The sequence below is a fragment of the Telopea speciosissima genome, chromosome 11, assembly GCF_018873765.1.
Source record: "Telopea speciosissima isolate NSW1024214 ecotype Mountain lineage chromosome 11, Tspe_v1, whole genome shotgun sequence".
In the NCBI taxonomy this organism is placed as follows: Eukaryota; Viridiplantae; Streptophyta; class Magnoliopsida; order Proteales; family Proteaceae; genus Telopea; species Telopea speciosissima.
The window spans coordinates 40,912,914-40,934,587 of NC_057926.1; the positions used below are offsets into that span (position 1 = coordinate 40,912,914).

The 21,674-nt window shown below is 41.1% G+C and overlaps 1 non-coding gene across 1 annotated transcript; it reads right to left on the reverse strand.

Annotated features, from left to right (window-relative positions):
* Positions 1-10,128: 10,128 nt before the first annotated feature.
* LOC122646942 lies at positions 10,129-10,235 on the reverse strand. Its single transcript, XR_006330743.1, has one exon. It is a non-coding gene; the product is annotated as a small nucleolar RNA R71 (small nucleolar RNA).
* Between the last annotated feature and the right edge of the window lie 11,439 nt (positions 10,236-21,674).

Genomic DNA, 21,674 nt, shown 5'->3' on the forward strand with positions numbered 1-21,674 from the left:
CTTAATCAACGGAGCTCACAACAGAAGAGTTAAGGAAAAGAAGAAATTTGAAGATTGAGGAACATCTTCTAAAGGAAGCCAAGAATTAACAAGACAAAGACTCTCCAAGAAGATTCAAGTGCATTAGAACACATTTCATTACATGTACATATCACATTACACACACATTGCATTCACATGTAAGAGACCCTAGGAGGAACTCATTCCCATGCCCTAGACTCAAGAAACATGGCCATTAAAGTGTTAGACAAAAACCTATGAAGTCCCCAAGCAAGCTGGACCAAAAATCCCCTTAACAGACAATCAAAAATTAGGATAACTGTCTGTCGGTCGACCTACAGAAAACTGTCGGTCGACCTACAAAATATAAAAAATACAGACCTGTTTCCAGTAGCCTGTCGGTTGCAACCGACAGATCTATCAGTCGACCGACAGTCTAAAAATATGACAGTTTTATATCCGTTGGAGAACAAACAAACTCCAACTTTTGGCTTTATAAAACACATCCAAACAAGGAACAAAATACATCTTTTGATAGAAAAAGTGCATAGTACATTTGAGAAAGTACAAAAGTGAGAATTTGTCATTGAGCTAAATTATTCAATTTAAGCTCTTCAAAAAGATATTACCAAGCTCTTAACTCTCCACTCTCTCCAACTCATGCCATCAAGGAGAGTCATCTAGGAGACTCAAAGTGCATCACTCTCATTCATATCATTGAGCACCATCACTCAAAGGGTAAAAGTGTCACTACTCTTTGATAGGTATTTATACCAAATTTCTATTGTATTTACTTGTTTATGCTTTTGATTTGATAAAGCATTGTTGTATTAATCTAGACTGTACTTAGATTAGTACAAGGACCCTCTCATCCTTAAGAGATTGAAAGGATACTCTTGTCCTGGAACTAAGATTGTAAGGATCCTCTTATCCTGTTAAAAAGAGTTGTAAATGTGTCATTTCCCCACCTATTGTATTGAAAGGGAAATACTAGTGGAATTCTCTCAAGGTTGAGAGGAGTGGATGTAGGCTAAGTTAGCCGAACCACTATAAATCTTGTGCCTCATTTACTTCTGCTTTTTATATTTAATATAAGTGTGCAACCAATTGAAAAAGAGGCAAAATCCACTAGTGGTAACCTATTCACCCCCCTCTAGGTTACCCAACAATTGGTATCAGAGCGGGAGCTCAAAACTAAGACCATATTGTCTTTATATTATGCTAAAAACGATCCATGGCATCATCATCATCTACACACAGGGGCTCAACACTTCTAGGCCACCATACTTTGATGGTGAAGGATTTGCCTACTGGAAGTGTAGGTTCAAAAATTATGTGTGTGCTCATGATATTGATGTATGGACTGTGATTGAGGAAGGTCCCTTCCAAATCACAAAAGAAGTTGGAGGAAGAATTGTACCTAAGGAGAAATCCGAATGGACACCATCGGATAAAACACACATACAACAAAACTACAAAGCTATTGCATTCCTACAATGTGCTCTTAGTGAAAAAGAATTCAATAGAACTAATATGTGTAACACAGCTAAGGAGATGTTTGATACTCTTGTGGTTACCTATGAAGGAACATCACAAGTTAAACAACTCAAGATTGACAAACTTGTTCATGAATATGAATTGTTTAAAATGCTTGATGATGAAAGTATTTCTAACATGTTTACTAGGTTTACTAACATTGTTAATAAGTTGAAAAGCTTAGGAAAGGAATACACCAAAGCGGAGAATGTAAGGAAGATCTTGAGATCACTACCCTCCAAGTGGAGACCAATGGTGACCGCCATCAAACAAGCAAAAGATCTAGAGGTTCTACACATGGATGAATTGATGGGTACTCTACAAACCCATGAAGTTGAACTCCTTGAAGATGATAAAGTCATAGAAGTAAAAGAACCAAGGAGAAAGTCCATCGCACTCAAGACCTCTTGCGAATCCGAAGAAGAAGAAAGCGATGAAGAGGATATAGAGAAAGAAATCTCTCTAATCACAAGGAAGTTCCAAAAATTCCTAAGAAAGAGAGGAGGAAGATTCTACAAAGGACAACCATCAAAAGAAAACAAAGGTAAAACATACATAAAGGAAAAACCCTCCAATACTAACAAGGACATTGTGTGTTATGAATGTAGAAAGCCCGGACACTTCAAAACCGAGTGTCCCAAGCTAAAAGGAAAGAAAAGCAGAAAGAAAAAGGCTTGCACCGCCGAGATATCATGGGATTCAAGTGATAGTGGAGAAGAAAATAATGAATCCGATGAAGAGACCGTCAACTTGGCACTAATGGCTCACAACAATGATGATGACGAGGTAAACTCTCCCTATCATAGCTCAGTGTCAATTTGCAATGATGATTTAGAATATGAAGAACTTCAAGAGGCCTTTGAAGAACTTTATAATGTAAGTCTCCAAGAGGAAGCTTCTAAAAAAGCCTTAGAAAAAGAAGTAGCCAATCTTCTACACAAAATTGATGAGTTGACTTCACATGCACACAACCTAGAAGAAGAAAATAAGAATCTAACTTCCACATTGCACACCTTTACTAAGGGTCAAAAGACCTTAGATACATTATTAGGAAATCCACAAAAGGGACCTCAAAATAAAGAAGGTCTAGGCTATGATGGTAAAAGACCACATCAAGCCAAAGGAAAGGGAAAGATGAGAACTCCAAGATGGAGAAAATCAAACCAAGGCCAAACCTCACATCCCATTGTATGTGAAAAATGTCATTTACCCGGACATGAAACTTGCATCGATGCTTATATTGATGGTAAGGTGATATATAAAGAACCGGATACAAAAAGGAAGCATCATGCATTCTACTATACTTCTCAAAAGAGGACCAACAAACCTCAAAGAGAATTTGTGCCCCAACGGCCACAAAGACAATATCCAAAGCCTAAGCCATTTCAACTATATAGGCAAAATGCTTCATATATGCCATATGCACCCCAAAGACCTCAAAATCACTATAGACCAAACACATACACTAGGCCCTATGATCACCAAAGGGCTTACATCAACAATAAGTCTTACACATCACAAAATTACTATGTTCCATATAGACACTATGAATTTCAAGGGCCAAGAAGAACCCAAAGATCATATGGACATCGAAAACCTACATCTATCACACCTACAATACAAAGTCAAAATTCTAGAAGAGCTTGGATACCTAAGGGTATGATCGATCCTAACCTCAATGGACCCATGAGATTATGGGGACCAACATATAATTGATTGCTTTTATAGGTATGCTTGAAGAGCAATGAAGCAATTGAATGGTATATTGATAGTGGATGCTCCAAGCATATGACGGCCAACCCCAATCTATTCACCAAGCTAAACAAGTACAATGGAGGAATGGTGACATTTGGGGACAATAGCAAAGGAAAAATCATTGGCATCGGTGAAATCACCATTGGAGGTACAATCATATCCAATGTATGCCTAGTTGACAATTTAAAGTATAATTTGCTTAGTGTGAGTCAACTATGTAATATAGGATATAGTGTCATTTTCAAAACCTCTCATTGCTTAGTAAAAAATTCAAATGATAAGACTATCTTGAAGGGAATTAGGAAAAATAATATCTATATCTGCTTATTGGATGAAGCAAATTCTAGTAATACATGTCTTGTGACAAATGATGTTGATCCCAACCTATGGCATAGAAAACTAGGACATGTTAATGTAAAAGTGATTAAGACCATTGCATCTAAGAATTTAGTTAGAAACTTACCCAAACTCAAATTTGGAAAAGACCATGTATGTGATGCTTGTCAAAGAGGAAAACAAACCAAGGTATCTCATAAATCAAAAAAATGAAGTGTCTACCACTAGACCCTTAGAACTACTACACTTGGACTTGTTTGGACCTATTACTACACCTAGCCTAGGCGGTTCAAGATACACTTTTGTAATAGTTGATGATTTCTCTCGCTTCACATGGACACTATTTTTAAAACATAAAGATGAAGCCTTTGATGAATTTGCATCTCTATGTAAGATAATACAAAACCAAAAGGGATATCTCATAACAACCATTAGAAGTGATCATGGAGGAGAATTTGACAATCTCAATCAATTTGGGAGTTATTGCAGTAAACAAGGCATAACCCACAACTTCTCCGCTCCTAGAACACCTCAATCCAATGGGGTGGTTGAAAGAAAGAATAGATCACTCCAAGAGACCGCTAGAACAATGATAAATGAATACTCTCTTCCAAAATATTTTTGGGCCGAAGCGGTCAATACGGCTTGCTATGTGTTAAATCGTGTATTAATTAGACCTATATTACTCAAAACACCGTATGAACTCTATCATAATAAACTACCTAAAGTTGATTACTTTAAAGTGTTTGGGTGTATATGCTATATATTGAATACTAAGGATAACTTAGGAAAATTTGATGCTAAAGTCGATGATGGCATTTTCCTTGGATACTCTTCAAATAGTCGAGCCTATAGAGTCTTCAATAAGAAAAGCTTGATTATTGAAGAATCAATGAATATAAAATTTGATGAATCTCTTCCTAAAGATAGAAACAAGCCATTGGTTGATGATGATGATACACTTGTTGAGATTAGGGAGAACATAGAAAATCTCTCTCTAAGAGAACCCGAAAACCAACCAAAGGATCTACCCAAAGAGGTTAGACCTTGGAAAGACCATCCCTTGGATCATGTCATTGGAGACTTAGACAAAGGAATCCAAACTAGATCTAAAACTCAAGACATTTGCAACAATGTTGCTTTCATATCCAAAATTGAACCTAAAAACATAAAAGAAGCATTGAAAGATAGTGATTGGATAGTAGCTATGCAAGAAGAGCTCCATCAATTTGAAAGAAACAATGTTTGGGAGCTTGTCCCAAAATCCAAGAATCATTCTATTATAGGAGCCAAATGGGTGTTTAGAAACAAACTTGATGAAGATGGATCAATCATTAGAAACAAGGCTAGATTAGTTGCCAAAGGATATAATCAACAAGAAGGGATAGATTTTGATGAAACCTATGCACCGGTAGCAAGACTGGAATCTATTAGAATGCTACTTACTTTTGCATGTCATAAAAATTTTAAGCTATGTCAAATGGATGTCAAAAGTGCTTTTTTAAATGGCTTTATCATGGAGGAAGTATATGTTGCACAACCTCCCGGATTTGAGGATACACAATATCCGGATCATGTCTTCAAACTTAACAAAGCTCTCTATGGACTCAAACAAGCTCTTAGAGCTTGGTATGAGAGATTGAGTGAATTCCTAATCCAAAGTGGATTTCAAATGGGTAAGGTTGATACAACCTTGTTTGTGAAACATAAAGGAAAAGACTCTATTATCGTGCAAATATATGTTGATGATATTATATTTGGATCCACTAATGAAAATCTTTGTGTTGAATTTAGCAAATGCATGAGTGATGAATTTGAAATGAGTTTGATGGGTGAACTTAATTTTTTCTTAGGACTTCAAATTAAGCAAACCAAAAATGGAATCTTTATATGTCAAACTAAATACACTAAAGAACTTCTCAAGAAATTTGATTTCGATGGTCAAAAGTCATCTAGCACCCCCATGAGCACCTCTCTAAAGCTATCTAAAGATGAGGAAGGTACTCCCATAGACCCTACACGCTATAGAGGCATAATTGGCAGCCTTCTATATCTCACCGCTAGTAGGCCAGACATCATGTTTAGCGTGTGTGCTTGTGCTAGATTCCAAGCCAACCCAATGCAATCCCACTTTAGTGCCGTTAAAAGGATCTTTAAATATCTTAAAGGTACTACAAATGTAGGATTATGGTACCCAATGAACCAAAATTTTGATTTAATAAGCTTTTCGGATGCCGACTTTGCAGGGTGCCATCTTGATCGCAAGAGTACAAGTGGCACATGTCACTTCTTAGGATCTTGCTTGGTTTCATGATTTAGCAAGAAACAAAACTCGTTGCTCTTTCCACTCATCAAGCCGAGTACATTGTGGCGGTAGGTGTTGTGCCCAAGTCCTTTGGATGAGGCAAACTCTCATGGACTATGGGATACATTTTAGTTCATCTCCAATTAATTGCGACAATACAAGTGCAATCAATTTAAGCAAAAATCCCATTCTCCATTCAAGAGCCAAACATATTGATATTAGGGATCACTTTCTTAGAGACACAGTTCAAAAAGGGGAAATTGTTCTAAAATACATTGAAACCGAAAAACAACTTGGACATACTCACCAAGCCATTAAGTGAAGAGAGATTCTGCTATTTGAGGAGAGAACTCGGATTTGCAACCCTTTTGAGTAAAGTGAAATCCTCAAAAAGCCCAAAAATCAGGTTGTTAGAGAATTCGGGCTAAAATCCCATTAATCCTGTTTTGACCGTCGGTCGACCACAGACTCGTGTAGGTCGACCGACACGAAAAAATTTCGTTTTTAAACAAGAACCAAGAGGATTTTTTTCACTTCCCTCCTCTTTTGTTCGAGACCCCTCCTCTCCAAAACCCTTTTTTCTCTGAACTCCAAGGCAAAACCCTGCAAAATCCCTTGAGATTTCACCAAATCCAAGCCCCAAATCACTCTTCCTACACAATCTACCCACTTCCAACCCAAAAATCTCTATTTCTCTCTATTCTCTAAAGCCCTAGGTTTCAAATGGCTCCAAAGCAAAGCAAGGGCAAGCAACCAAAGAAGAAAGCCAAAGTTGGAGAGAGCTCGCAGCATATGACAAGTCTCTCTTCATCTCAGAAGAAGCCTCCATTCTCTGGGGAAGATTTGAGAAGAGAAAGGTTGACAAGGAAAGAACTGTAAGAGTTTCTCAATTTCTTGACTATGACATTGAAGAATATTTCAAATATTTGGGTTGGGAAAATACCTTAGTTTATGTTGATCCCTGCTATCCCGACCTTGCCGTACACTTTTATCGTAAACCGAGAACCCAAATAGTGGATGGTAGGCTTGCCATCACATCCCTAGTAAAGGGTGTTCCCATCATGTTCACTTATGAAGATCTAGGAGAGATCATGGGAATTCCCACATTAGGAGATATGAGCTATCTTCCTCCCAAAGGGGATGCCAAAACCTTTATGAATGTTGATGAAATTTATGGTGCCATCATGAAAGACTATGTTGGGTTTGAACCAACTGTTAAAGCTATAAAACTTCATGAACTACCCAGGATGATCACTTCATTGTCGGCTACAACATCTTGCCCAAAGGAGGCCATAGAGACCAAGTCAATCCCTTTCAAGCCTACATTACTTGGTGTCTTGTCACCGCCAATCCTATCAATCTTCCATATGTGATTATGAAGACCATGGAATACTCGTGCATACCTCATTATAGGGGAAACCTTCCATATGGCGGACTCATAACGCCATCCTTAAGTTCCATGAAGTGGATCTCTCGGGGAATTCATTGACCCAAAGATGATTGACATCGACTCATCCACCATCAAGAAGATGAAGCTGGGATTTGTTGCGGCTCCTCCCTCACACCAAGCCCGAAGGAAGCGAGCTACCCAACATGTCACGTGACGACAGCGAGTCACAAGAAGAGGACGGCAGTGAGGATGAAGACTATGTTGGTGAACCCTCGGGGACTATGTCACCAGAGAAGAATTTTCAAGTTTTCGCCAACAACTTGACACCCGCTGAAGGGATTTGATGATCACTTCACCTCTCTCCACAAAGATCAAGAAGAGATTCTTCGCATCCAACAGAGAACCAAGTGATCTTACAACGTCTCAATCTGCATTTCTTTCCTCCTCCTCCCCAAGAGAGATAGTTGACATCACTCGACTTTATATTAGAACTCTTGATCTGTACTTTTATGGCATACTTTTAAAACATGGAACTTCTATTTTGAAGCATGTGATGCTTTTAAAATTAACACTTTATTGGGCTTCATATTATTTTCTCTCTGTTCTTCTAACCATGCAGGAAGTCATTTTCTTAGGGGGAGCCACCCTAAGATTGTTTTTGCTTGTTCATGGTTACCAGCACTGGCTTAGGGGGAGCCACCCTAAGATTGTTTGTGCTTGTTCATGCTCTACACCTCCTTTTTGTGTTGACAAAAGGGGGAGACGTTATTATGATTCAAATATTCATATTATGTGATAATGCATATTTATCTACATATTATGTGATAATGCATATTTATCTTTACCTTGAATTATGATTCAAATAATCATATGATGTATGATAATACATATTTATCTTGAATTGCATACATACATGAGTAATGCATATTTTGAATCACATGTTTGTCATCATCAAAAAGGGGGAGATTGTTGGAAAACACATTCCTCCATAAACTAATTTTGATGATAACAAACATTAAGATTAATACTAATATTCCAATCTTTAAGCAAACTTCATAGTCAGACGTTGGGAGCATCAAGCATCCAGGAAAGACTTGATCAACGGAGCTCACAACAGAAGAGTTAAGGAAAAGAAGAAATTTGAAGATTGAGGAACATCTTCTAAAGGAAGCCAAGAATTAACAAGACAAAGACTCTCCAAGAAGATTCAAGTGCATTAGAACACATTTCATTACATGTACATATCACATTACACACACATTGCATTCACATGTAAGAGACCCTAGGAGGAACTCATTCCCATGCCCTAGACTCAAGAAACATGGCCATTAAAGTGTTAGACAAAAACCTATGAAGTCCCCAAGCAAGCTGGACCAAAAATCCCCTTGACAGACAATCAAAAATTAGGATAACTGTCTGTCGGTCGACCTACAGAAAACTGTCGGTCGACCTACAAAATATAAAAAATACAGACCTGTTTCCAGTAGCCTGTCGGTTGCAACCGACAGATCTATCGGTCGACCGACAGTCTAAAAATATGACAGTTTTATATCCGTTGGAGAACAAACAAACTCCAACTTTTGGCTTTATAAAACACATCCAAACAAGGAACAAAATACATCTTTTGATAGAAAAAGTGCATAGTACATTTGAGAAAGTACAAAAGTGAGAATTTATCATTGAGCTAAATTATTCAATTTAAGCTCTTCAAAAAGATATTACCAAGCTCTTAACTCTCCACTCTCTCCAACTCATGCCATCAAGGAGAGTCATCTAGGAGACTCAAGGTGCATCACTCTCATTCATATCATTGAGCACCATCACTCAAAGGGTAAAAGTGTCACTACTCTTTGATAGGTATTTATACCAAACTTCTATTGTATTTACTTGTTTATGCTTTTGATTTGATAAAGCATTGTTGTATTAATCTAGACTGTACTTAGATTAGTACAAGGACCCTCTCATCCTTAAGAGATTGAAAGGATACTCTTGTCCTGGAACTAAGATTGTAAGGATCCTCTTATCCTGTTAAAAAGAGTTGTAAATGTGTCATTTCCCCACCTATTGTATTGAAAGGGAAATACTAGTGGAATTCTCTCAAGGTTGAGAGGAGTGGATGTAGGCTAAGTTAGCCGAACCACTATAAATCTTGTGCCTCATTTACTTCTGCTTTTTATATTTAATATAAGTGTGCAACCAATCGAAAAAGAGGCAAAATCCACTAGTGGTAACCTATTCACCCCCCTCTAGGTTACCCAACACCTTGGACTCCCTCTTGTTTTTGGTGATTCTTTCTAAGTCTTTTATTTTTCTTTAATTTTCTAAAGGAGACCTTATATCTATTTAGGTGGCTTCGGTGTGGACTCATGATTCAAGTAACCATCTTATTAGAATACCACCTTCTCTACTATCCTTGATCCCACCTTTGACCATGGGTGACCAATAATCCAAGACTCTTAAGGATAGGTTTTACCCTACTAGGGTTGCACAGTCTTCTTGCATCAACTTACCACCTGTTACAGAAAATAATTATGAACTCAAGACCAACTTCATTAGCATGCTACCCCACTTCCATGGGATAGCCAATGAAGATGCATATCTCTTTCTTAGGGAATTTGAAGAGGTCTGTGTTCTAATTAAGGTCCAGAATTTGATTGATGATGTAGTTAGTCCTAGGTTTATACCATTTGCCCTGAAAGACTAGGCCAAGAAGTGGCTCTATAGACTGCCAATAAATTTTATTAATACATGGGATGAGTTCACCTTTGCCTTCTTGAGAAAAATTTTTCCTCTTTACAAGACCAATAAACTCAAGAGTGACATACTCCAGTTTAGGCAAAAACCACAAGAGTCCTTTTCTAAATTTATGGAAAGATTCAAGGACATCCTCTTAGAATGCCCTCACCATGGTTTTGACTTGTGGCAGCTATGTCAAATTATTTATGAGAGTATTTACTTTCAGACTAAGCAACTTGTAGAGTCCATGTGTCCTACAGGCTTTACTTCTTTTTCTGAGGAAAATGATGCATGGACATTCTTAACCAACTTGACTGATAAGACTACGGAGTGAGAATCTTCCCAAGAGACTGAAAGGACCACTAAGGGGTATCTTATTGAGGGTATGCTAGCCAAGGAGGCCAAACTTGACAGCCTCATAAAAAGGTTGGAGTCCATAGTTCTTAAAGAGTTTATACCGGTTAACTAGGTCAACCAGGTCAACCAGGTCAATCATGTGTCAATATGCAGTTGGTGCCAAACCCCTGGACATCTTTTGGAAGAATACCCCAACACCTTTGTGGGCAATTTCAGCACTGAAAATGTAAGTGCTCTCTACCAAAATAACTCATATAACAATACTTACAATCCAGGATGGAGAGATCACCCCAATTTCTCCTGAAATTAAGGGAACCAAGCAGGCCCATCCAACTTTAACCATCAAGGCCAGCTTGGTCTCCAAAAGCCCAACTTTGCACCACAAAGCCAAAGTATGTCTCCTCACCCCTTCCCCCCTCGTCCTCATCTAGGACATTCTATTAATTCTGCTAGGTTTCCTCTCCTTGCACATTATCAGCAACCCTCAGGGTATTCCAATACAGGAAAGGCAACAAGACTGAATGAGATAGACAACAAGATAGCCCTTCTCATGACAAACCAAAATAATATGGAGAGACAGCTCACTCAGATTGTCACAATCTTACATGAGAGGGAAACAGGAAAGTTACTTAGCCAACCTAAGTCAAATCCTAGGCATCAGGTTCGTAATCAGCTAGATACCCAAGCTCCTCCACTCAATGTTGTTCAAGGCCAATAACATCAAGGGCCCTTCAGCAAGGTAAATGCAATATATGTTTTACGGAGTGGCCATGAGTATCAACAGATTAGTACACCTAAATCTCTACCATCTTATACTCCTGTTGATTCTCGCCCTTTTAATGAGGCCATTGAAGTGCCTACTATTCTTGATTCGTCTGATGAACCTGAAATAATTCCAGATGATTTGGTTGAGGAAATCAAAGATGATTCTGTTGAGAACGTGAAAGAGACTACCCTTGAAAGAGTTTATACCCCACCTGCCCCTTTCCCAAATAGGTTGGTTAGCAAGAAGTCTCCTTCTGTGGAGGAAATTTGGGATGTTTTTAAACAAGTTCAGGTGAACATTCCTCTATTGGATGCTATAGCCTAAGTCCCTGCTTATGCTAAAGTCCTCAAAGACTTGTGCACCCAAAAGCGGACCATTAATGTATTCAAAAAGGCATTCTTGACTGCTAATATTAGTTCTCTCATCGCATAACCGATAGCAACCAAGCATAAGGATCCTGGAAGCCCCACCATCTCTTGCACTATAGGCAACACCACCATTGATCATGCCTTATTGGACCTTAGTGTGAGTGTGAACCTATTGTCTTATCATGTCTACCAACAATTGGGATTGGGAGAGCTGAAACCGACCAGAATTACTTTTCAACTTGCAGATAGGTCGATTAAAGTTCCTAAGGGGATGATTGAGGATGTTCTATTGAAGATTGGGGAATTTATTTTTCCTGTGGATTTTATTGTTTTAGATACCTAACCTACTGCCAACTTCAGGGACCAAATCCCTATCATCTTGGATAGGCCATTCCTAGCTACCAGTAATGCTTTAATCAATTGCAGGAATGGTCTCATGAAATTATCTTTTGATAATACCTCTGTGGATTTTAATGTGTTCAGGTTGGGCAGGTAGCCTGATATGGATGAAGAGGTACATATGCTTCAGGAATTCCTAGATGATGAGATTCTTTTTCTTTTTTTTTTTGATTCTGGATTTCAGGGCTGTACGGAGGAATTGGAAGGTGTTGATGATACCACCTTATCTGAGGTCTGGAGCATCAAACCACCATTGGAGCCCCTTGAACCCCTATCCACCTTCATTCCTCAATCCTTCATATTTGATTCCTCTATTATTGTCCCGTATGTTGATTGGTCCAAACCTCCTCGATTTGATATTTTATTGAAGAGGACAATGTTAGTCATAATGCTCCCCAAGCATATTATCGTGATCCTGATTTGAAAAACCAAGTTATGCAAAGGGTGGATAGTTTTATTGCTAGGATTGATTTGAGTAAACCTCCTATTTTTTATGATTATTTTGATGAGGTTATTCATAATCCTTTTTATGCTTACTATGATCCATTCTTGGTTGATTTTTGTGATAATGACATGCATTCTATATTAACCTTGGGAGAAAATGGATGGATATATGGCCTGAGTTTTAATGCTTTTATTTTCCACTATCTCATGTGGACAGAGTTTACTGTTGGGTATTACTCATGTGTGCTTAACCTCCATGTTATTTCTCGCTTTACTAAAATTCATGGTCGAGTATTTTCTGATTCTGAAGCTCTTTCTAAATTTATCGGCCATGAACTGAGGTTTTTGTTGCTACTCCTAGTACTTTTTGTAGAGCTCGTGACTCTTCATGATCCTCTTTCTTGATTATATCTAGTAAGTCCCCTCATCTCCTCCCTTGTCCTTATTCTTTATTTTCTGCATGCATTGAGGACACTGCATGAATTAAGTGTGGGGGGGGGGTGTTGGGCTTAATTGATGAATTTTATGAATTTTGATTGTGGAAATAGTTTGGTTATGTGCATAAGTCTCTTTGATTGTAAAGCAAGAGAAAGAGGGAATTAGGTTCTCTAGCATGCGAAATAATAAAAAATCCTTTTTCAATGACGGTAGTTGGTTTGTATCCGGTGATGGGGATTGGGTTTAAAAATATGAGTGCTACTTCATTTGATGGTTAGATTCCTCTATGTGTTTTATGGACCCCTTGATCTTTTGGCTAGTAGTTGAGACCAATTTGTTTGTAGCAAGGCAAGGCATGAAAGTGAAAGGCAAAAAAAAGAAAGTAGAATTCCTTGGGACTAGACAGGGAACTGTGCCTCATGAAGCAGGGTGACTTGATCGAAATTCCTTAGAAAGAAACTCAAAAAAAAAACTCTTGCATCACTATCTTTATGGATATATGCAAAAATGAAGCTACCAAATATTTGGGTGTCTGGTGTATGCTCCACCATGTCATTCAAAGAATAGTAGTGGAGTAGAAATAGAGTTTGTTGTTGAGAAATAAAAGCTTTTGCCTTAATGCCTGAAAAGAAAGTGTGATAAAAAATACTCAAAGCCTAAGTCTTTGGTTCCATCAATGCTATGAGTGATTTACTTGAAGGTGAGTAGTGTTTAGAAAATAAGAGGAGATCCCTTGACCTTAATGCATGCTTGTTACTTGAATTGATGTGGGGTGACAAAATTCAAGTGTGGGGGAACCTTTGGCTCCTTGATCTTTAGTTGAGCACTTTTTTGGATTATATGCACTATCCTATTTATGCCATGATTAAAATTTGTAGAATTCTTTCTTATTGAATTTTGGGTGTATATTCACTGCAAACACCCACGAGACAAAACTCGTCCACTAGGGGTAACCTAGGGGTTTAAAGGCTTGTTGCACATTCTAAGTGCAACCGTGATTCCTATGAAAGTGAGTTAGGATTTTTTGCATTCTAGATTAGTTTTTCTTTTGCTTTACTTGAGGACAAGTTACGTTCAAGTGTGGGGGAATCTGATGAGCACATTTATGTGTGAAATCTTAGGGCATAAAGCATATATTTTACCACATTGGACAGAGTTACTTCGGTGCTTTCTTGTGCTTGTCAGGTTTTAGGTGAATTCTTGTGAAAATGGAGCAAAAGATGCTAAAAATAGCCGGAAGTGCCCAAGAGTCGAGAAAATCAAGCTTGGATTAAGCATTGAAAGAATCATACCAATCAATCAAATTTGAATATGATTATAGTGGGCTCCTTAGCATAATTTTGAGATGTTAATAGTATGGATGCGTAGCCCGTCGACTCAGCTTCGTAACGGTTCAAACGACACTTAATTCCGAATTGAAACGAAGAAATTATGGCCATTTCCGTGGACAGAGGTATATATATAATTATTGACAGTCAACCGGAGACAAAATAAAGCGAAAGTTTAGATTCTAGGGGCCTTAGCACAATTATCAAAAGTTATCTTTCTGTCAGCCGAAAGATTTCATTTGGAAGGCTCTGGAGCAGTCCAACTTCAACTTGAGATATCTTGGGCTCCCGAATTCCAACTTGGACAAAATTTGGGTCTATTTTGGGTGATTTTTTGTAAGGAATACAACAATGAGACTCATATAAGCATCCCATGCTCCACGTTTTTTGAAAGACAGATTTGATATTTCATTAATTGTGAGTGGAATCCTAGCCATCACCTTTGCTCTCTCTCTCCTCCAACTTTTCAAGGGCACTTTTAAAATTCTACTTGGGATAGATTTCTTTTGAAAGATATTCTCTCATCTATGGAAGGTTGAAAGGTCAAAGATGTCTTGATCTCATTGCTTGAGAAGATATCTACAAAAAAAAAGAAGCACAAGTTAGAATTAGAAAGTTACTTTTTAATAAATAGAAGGTTTATGTATCTAGGATTCTTTTCTCTCCCTTGTTCTATTTTTTTTCTTTTTTCTTGAGATTCAAGGCAATGTAAAGGAGAAAGGGGAAGAGAATATTCTCTTTTCTTAGGAAATATTTCTCCTACACTTCCCTCTTCTCTCTTCTCCTCTCTTCCCCCTATAAATACCCCTACCCTCTCCTTTGTAATGTTGCTCATTCACTTAGTGAAATTTCTTCTCTTCTTTTCCTTCTAAATTGTGATTTTTGTCTTTCTAGTTTTTAGTTTTGATTTCATAAGATTAGTTCTTTCAAGTTTTTAGTTTTGATTTCATAAGATTAGTTCTTTCAAGTTCTTAGTTTTGATTTCATAAGTCTAGTTTAATGGTTGTAATAGCTTTAGTTTAAAGCTTCCTAGTCTAAGTTCTTATGTTGATGACAAGGCTTAGAGATTTAGAAAAGGAAGCCATGGTAAGTTTATTCAAGTATTCATGCAAGCAAGTTCAATCCGATTCAGGCACATCAAGGTATCTCATTCTCTAAGCTCTTAATCTCATTCTCCTTCTCCTCTATCTCTCTCTATCTTCTTCTTCTTCTCCCTCTATTTCTTTTATTTATTTTTATATATGGTTATGATTTGTGGATGCACTTTTATTCCCTTATTCCTTTTTATGTGGTTATTATGTGCGGCTACATTTTTTATTCATTTCAATTTGCTTAGTTTGATTGGTTAGATGCTCATGTGTTAGGACGCTAATTTAATCCCTTAATTTTGTTAGATGCTTAGGAGTTAGGATGCATTAATTTTCATTAGTTTAATTTAACACTTTAATTTGTTTCACTTTGCATTACTTTTAAGTTAGTTAAATAGAGTGGCATATATCTCCTCGTGTTCGACCCGTAGGTACGATTGACCCGTACGCTTGCGGTATTATTTTAACTCAAACATACGTCCTGTCAAAGATATTCCAGTATCAGCCCGGCCAGGCGACAGATTTGGAAGGAGACGTAGATGAAGGGGGCTTGCATCTAGAAATATTGGGCATAGAATTGGTGCCCACTCAGGAACAGGCTGAGAAGAAGGTGGACTGCGACGAGCCAGACCAGCGGGACCCCAAAGACAATGTTAGGACAGTCATCACCAGGGAAACAGAGTACACTTTTGATAATCCAATCCCATGGGGAAAGGTAGCTGACATATTTGAGGAGCCAACTCGTGAGATGATGCGGCATTTGAAGCCATTGTACGTTCAGTCTCATATGGATGACAAACCAGTAACCAGGGTTCTAGTCGATAATGGAACCACGGTGAATATCTTGCCCTCAAGGATGATGAAGCGTCTTGGCAGAGACGAGACTGATTTGCTACCCGCTGATGTGTCGATCATAAATTTTCTGGGTGGCTCTACCAAGCCAAGAGGAGTACTCCTGATCAACCTAAAGGTGGGGAATCATATGTCCTTGATGGCCTTCTTTGTCATGGATGCCATGGCCAATTACAACGCCCTCCTAGGACGAGACTAGATCCATACGAATTCATGCGTCCCGTCGTCTTTGCACCAATTCCTAATACTATGGTAAAAAGGGAAGATTGAGTTGGTGATGGCCGATGCCAGCCATGCGGAGGCCACTTTGTATGATGGGTGCATCAGCCCTATCCAGTTCACTGGAACAGATGAGCATGGGAGGCCTACGTCCTTGATTACCTAGTCTACGATCCTGCAAGAAGTGTTCCAGTTGAAGGGACCGCAGATGAAAGCCCTGCCAAATCTCAGAGAACGGCGAAGGAAGACTAACGAAGACTACTTATGAAGACAAGCCAAAAGGTTATAGCAGACATAATGCATCGGCTGACAGTTACGAGCCTGGAGCAGAAGATGTCTCACGAAATAGGATTGGTGGCCGAGGTCTCGGCCAAGGAACAAGCAGTAGTTGGCCCTAAAGTCAGGCTGCAAGATCTGCCACCTGCACCGCCAAAGATGGAGGAAACATTGGCAGAGGTCCAGGATCCATTGATAGAGGTAGACTTAGGAACGACCGAGGACCACCGGCCTATTTATGTTAGTGGTCTACTCCCACCCGAGTTAAGGGGGAATATTATAAGTCTATTGAAGGAATTTAAAGATTGTTTCGCTTGGGATTATTCTGAGATGCCTGGTCTAGACCGAAGGTTGGTTGAACATCGATTGCCCATTAAAGATAACTACAGGCCGGTAAAGCAACTGCCCAAACGAATGGCACCCGATTTCGTCCTAAAAATCAAGGACGAAATCAAACGTTTGCTTAAGGCAGGTTTCATCAGGACCGCCAGGTATGTGGAGTGGGTGTCAAACATAGTGCCGGTCATAAAGAAGAACGGGAAGCTAAGGGTGTGCATCGACTTTAGAGACTTGAACAAGGCCACCCCCAAGGATGAGTATCCAATGCCAGTGGCTGACATGCTGGTTGACGCAGCCGTAAAAAACTGCATCATGTCCTTTATGGATGGCCACACCGGGTATAATCAGATCTTCATTGCGGAGGAGGATGTCCCAAAGACAGCCTTCCGTTGCCCAGGCGCTTTAGGGACGTATGAATGGTTGGTCATGCTGTTTGGGTTAAAGAAGGCCGGCGCCACTTACCAGTGGGGGATGAACACCATTTTCCACGATATGATCGGCACCTTTGTTGAAGTTTACGTTGACGATGTTGTGGTCAAGTCAAAGCAGGAGCACGAATACCTGGAGTACTTAAGACAAGTGTTCTCCAGGATGAGGAGTCACGGTTTGAAAATGAACCCTCTGAAGTGTACCTTTGGGGTGGCGGCCGGTAACTTCCTTGGGTTTTTGGTTTATCAAAAAGGAATTGAGATAGACCAGAACAAGGCTAAAGCCATCCAGGAGGCAAGGCCGCCTACAAACAAAAAGGAGCTACAGAAGTTTCTGGGATAGGTGAACTTCCTCAGGTGCTTTATTGGCAACTCCGCAGGCGAACCAAGGTTTTCTCCTTGCTGTTAAAATTGAAGGCCGACGAGGACTTCAGATGGGAGGAGGCCCGCCAGGAGGCGTTCGACCAGATAAAGGCCTACTTAACAAGGCCTCCGGTCCTAATGCCTCCAAGGAAAGGGGTGCCTCTAAAACTATACATGGCCGCAGTGGAAGGTTCAATAGGGAGCCTACTCACACAGGATAATGAGGCCGGGAAGGAACACGTTGTGTTCTACCTAAGCCGGGCCTTGACGGAAGTGGAACAAAAGTATCCTACGATCGAGAAGCTCTGTCTGGCATTGTTCTTCTCTTACAGCAAGCTTAGGTACTATCTTTTGCCAGCAACAGTGGACGTGGTTTGCCAGACCGACGTCATCAAGTACATGCTCACACGCCTAATATCTAGAGGAAGGGTGAGAAAATGGACTCTCGCTCTTACTGAGTTCGCCCTCCAATATGTGCCCCAGAAGGCAGTCAAGGGGCAGGCACTTGCAGATTTTCTGGCAGATCATCCACCCATGGAAGATGCCAGGGATATAATGGAGGTTTCCCTCGTCGACCTGACGCCATGGAAGCTTTTCTTCGATGGATCCAAGACCGAGCAAGCAGCTGGAGCAGGGGTCATTTTACGGTTATAAGAAGGGACAGAGACTCAAGTAGCCTTTCGGCTTGACTTCCCTTGTTCAAACAACCAGGCCAAATACGAGGCTCTCATACTAGGGTTGGGCCTGCTTCTTGGCCTTAAGGCTAACACCGTGGAGATCATCGGAGACTCACAGCTGGTGATCAAGCAATTGGTCGGGGAATATCGATGTGAGAGCGAACACTTGGTAGACTATCTTATGCAGGCCAAAAAGCTAATCAAGGGTTTTCAGGACGTACTGGTTCACCACGTCCCACGATCAAGGAATCAGGCCACGAACAGGTTAGTACAGGCAGCGTCTGGAATTGGTCTACCAGAAGGTAGTATAGAAAAAACCATCATCATCAAAAGGTAGGCACGGTCCGCGGTCTATGAAAATAGCTGCCTGGAGGTCAACCACGTTGAAGATACACAGCCTGATTGGCTAACACTGATCGTCCAATACTTGAGTAACCCTGGGCCAAGGTTTGACCAAAGGATCAGAGACAGGGTCATGGGGTACATGCTGATTGGGGAAGACCTTTACAAAAAGGGGAAGGATGACCTGTTGCTCAAATGCGTCAGCTTGAATGAGGCAACACTGGTCATGGCTAAAGTCCACGAAGGCATCTGTGGAGCGCACTAGGCTGGTCCTAAGATGAGATGGTTGATTCGGCGCCATGGGTATTACTGGCCAACTATGACGGCAAACTGTGTCAAGTACACCAAGGGATGTTGGGCATGTCAGACCCATGAACCAATACAGCGGTTACCAGCGACGGAGTTTAATCCTGTGGTCAAGCCATGGCCATTCAGGGGATGGGCTATGGACCTCATAGGGAAGATTACCCCGCCAGCAACGCGGGGGCATTGCTTCTTTATTGTGGCCATAGACTAATTTACCAAGCGGGTTGAGGCCGTGCCAATAAAGGGAGTCAGTCAGGCCAGAGTCATCCAGTTCCTCAAGAGTCACATCATTCACAGGTTTGGGCTGCCAGAGACTGTTACATGTGACAACGAAAGCATTTTTGTTGGGGATGTGGTGGTGGCATTTGTAGCGGAGTTAGGAATAACATTCACACATTCAACTCCGTACTACGCACAAGGCAATGGTCAGGCCGAGGCAAGTAACAAGGTTCTCAAGGGATGTTTAGCGAAGGTTGTGGATGACAACCCATGAAGATGGCCAGACATGCTTTCTGAGGTATTGTGGGCATTCAGGACATCACAGCGGACCAGCATGGCCACCACGCCCTTTGCGTTGACATATGGCCACGATGCAGTGCTACCCATTGAAGTTAGCGTAAGATCAGCGCAGGTAGCATTCTAGCAGGGACTTACGCCAACAGCCTATAGCGAGGCCATGATGGCTGAGATCGACGACCTGAAAGAAGAGCTCTTAGCCGCGCTGGACAGAATGCAGGTTTAGATGAGGAAGGTTGCAGCCATCTACAATAAAAGGATATGCCCAAAGCACTTTCAGGAAGGGGACATTGTCCTGAAGGCCATACTCCCGGTCGGAGCAAAGGACCCCAGACTAGGAAAGTGGTCCCCAACATGGGAAGGACCCTTTACGGTCTGTTAGGTGCTCCGGGGTGGGGCGTACAGGCTGCGTGACTTGGAAAGAGGCATCCAGATCAGGCCTATCAATGGTAAGTTCCTTAAGGCTTTTCATCCTACGATCTAGGATTTGGGGTGAACGAGGTAAAGGAATCACACCGTCGGAGCGAGGTCGCGAATTAAAGGAAAGCAGGCTTTACTCCTAAAGAAGTCCAAACACGGCCTGAGTAGGCCGAACACATCAAAAATAGAAAATAAACCAAGTATCACTGTTCTTCCAACAAAAGGGGGGGGGAAGGCACGCATGCCCACTTAAAGAAAGTCTTGGCGGGTGGATTCGTGGAGCTCATTCCATTTCTTTTCCATCATTGATAGGCGCTCGTTGGCTACGGTCAAGTTGGCCTCACGGCTTGGCCTCAGTGCCTTCAGCTACTTGACTTGGGCTTTGGTAAAAGTAGCCTTTGCGGACACGGCCTGGGAGCCTAGGAGCCTCTGTTTAACCTCTTGGTCTAAGGCAACCCTGTCAGACCGTAGCATCACAATCTGGGCTTCCAAGCCTGCTATGTCTTGGTCCATTTAGGCTAGCCGGTCCTATCCTTCTTTCACCTCATCCACAATCGTCTTGAAGTTGTCCAATAATTTCCCCAAGTTCTCATCCATGGCATCACTCTCCTTGAGAAGAGCCTAATATTTCTGAGCATTTTGTAGGGCGAGGGGGGCCGAAGTGGTCATATCAAACATGAAAGCGATAGCCCCATCTAACCACTCCTTGATTGGGATGGGAAGGTCTGGAAATGACAACAAAGTGCGAAGCGCCTCGACAATAGACTTCAGGTTGGCAGCACCCACGGCCTCTCGGAAGGGTGATTGCAGGAAAGAGTGCAGGAGCGCTTTTGCCTAGGTCACCTGGGTAGGAACGAGTCCAGGGTTTGGGGCGTCACCAGTCTCTTTTTCATCATCAGAGGAACTCAAGCCAGCTAGAAGATGAGCGTTGGGGCTAAGGTACACATACCGTGGGGGTCACTGCAGGAACGACATGACTCAGAGGAGATGGAGAAGCTGGATCATGGACTAGGGTCTTGGACCCACTGGGCTCAGCTGCATTGTAGGTACCAGGCGCGTCAACATCGATCTTTTCTTCTTCTTCAGAACTAATTTCAGGGATGTCGTTTGAGTGAGAGGAGGATTTAGATTCTGAGGAGCTAGTAATAACAACCTACGGGGACTTCGTGGTGACAACCTGCTTCAGTCGGGCACTGGACGGAGTACGGTCTTTCACCGAGTGGGACGTGACTGAAGGAGATGCTGTTGTGGAGGCGGCATGAGGCCTAGTGCTTGCGAGCTGACTTCCTTGAAACACACTTGGGAGGAGGGCTTGGCGTGGGGCAGACTTTATCGGGCTGATGCTTTTTGGCCTCTTATTTAGCAGAGGGGGGTCATCTTCAGAGTCTTCAGAGTCCTCTGGAGTAGACCCGTGATCACTTGGGGCTGACTGAATGGAGGATGTCGGCCGAGCTGAGGATTTGCCTGAGGTCACAGAAGGAACAGTCAACAAAGGACAGATAGGGCAGCAGAACGAGAAAGGAAGGTTAGGGCTTACCAACGGCTTGCTTGGAGACTGATGCTTTCTTTTGCTTTGGGGCAGTGTTCTGATGACTGGTGGTGCCTGAAGATGAAGGAGGGCGCTTGCTGCTTTTGTGGCAAGACCGAAGTGGGAAAATGGACTTGAAGTATGTATCCCACCAGGCCGTGA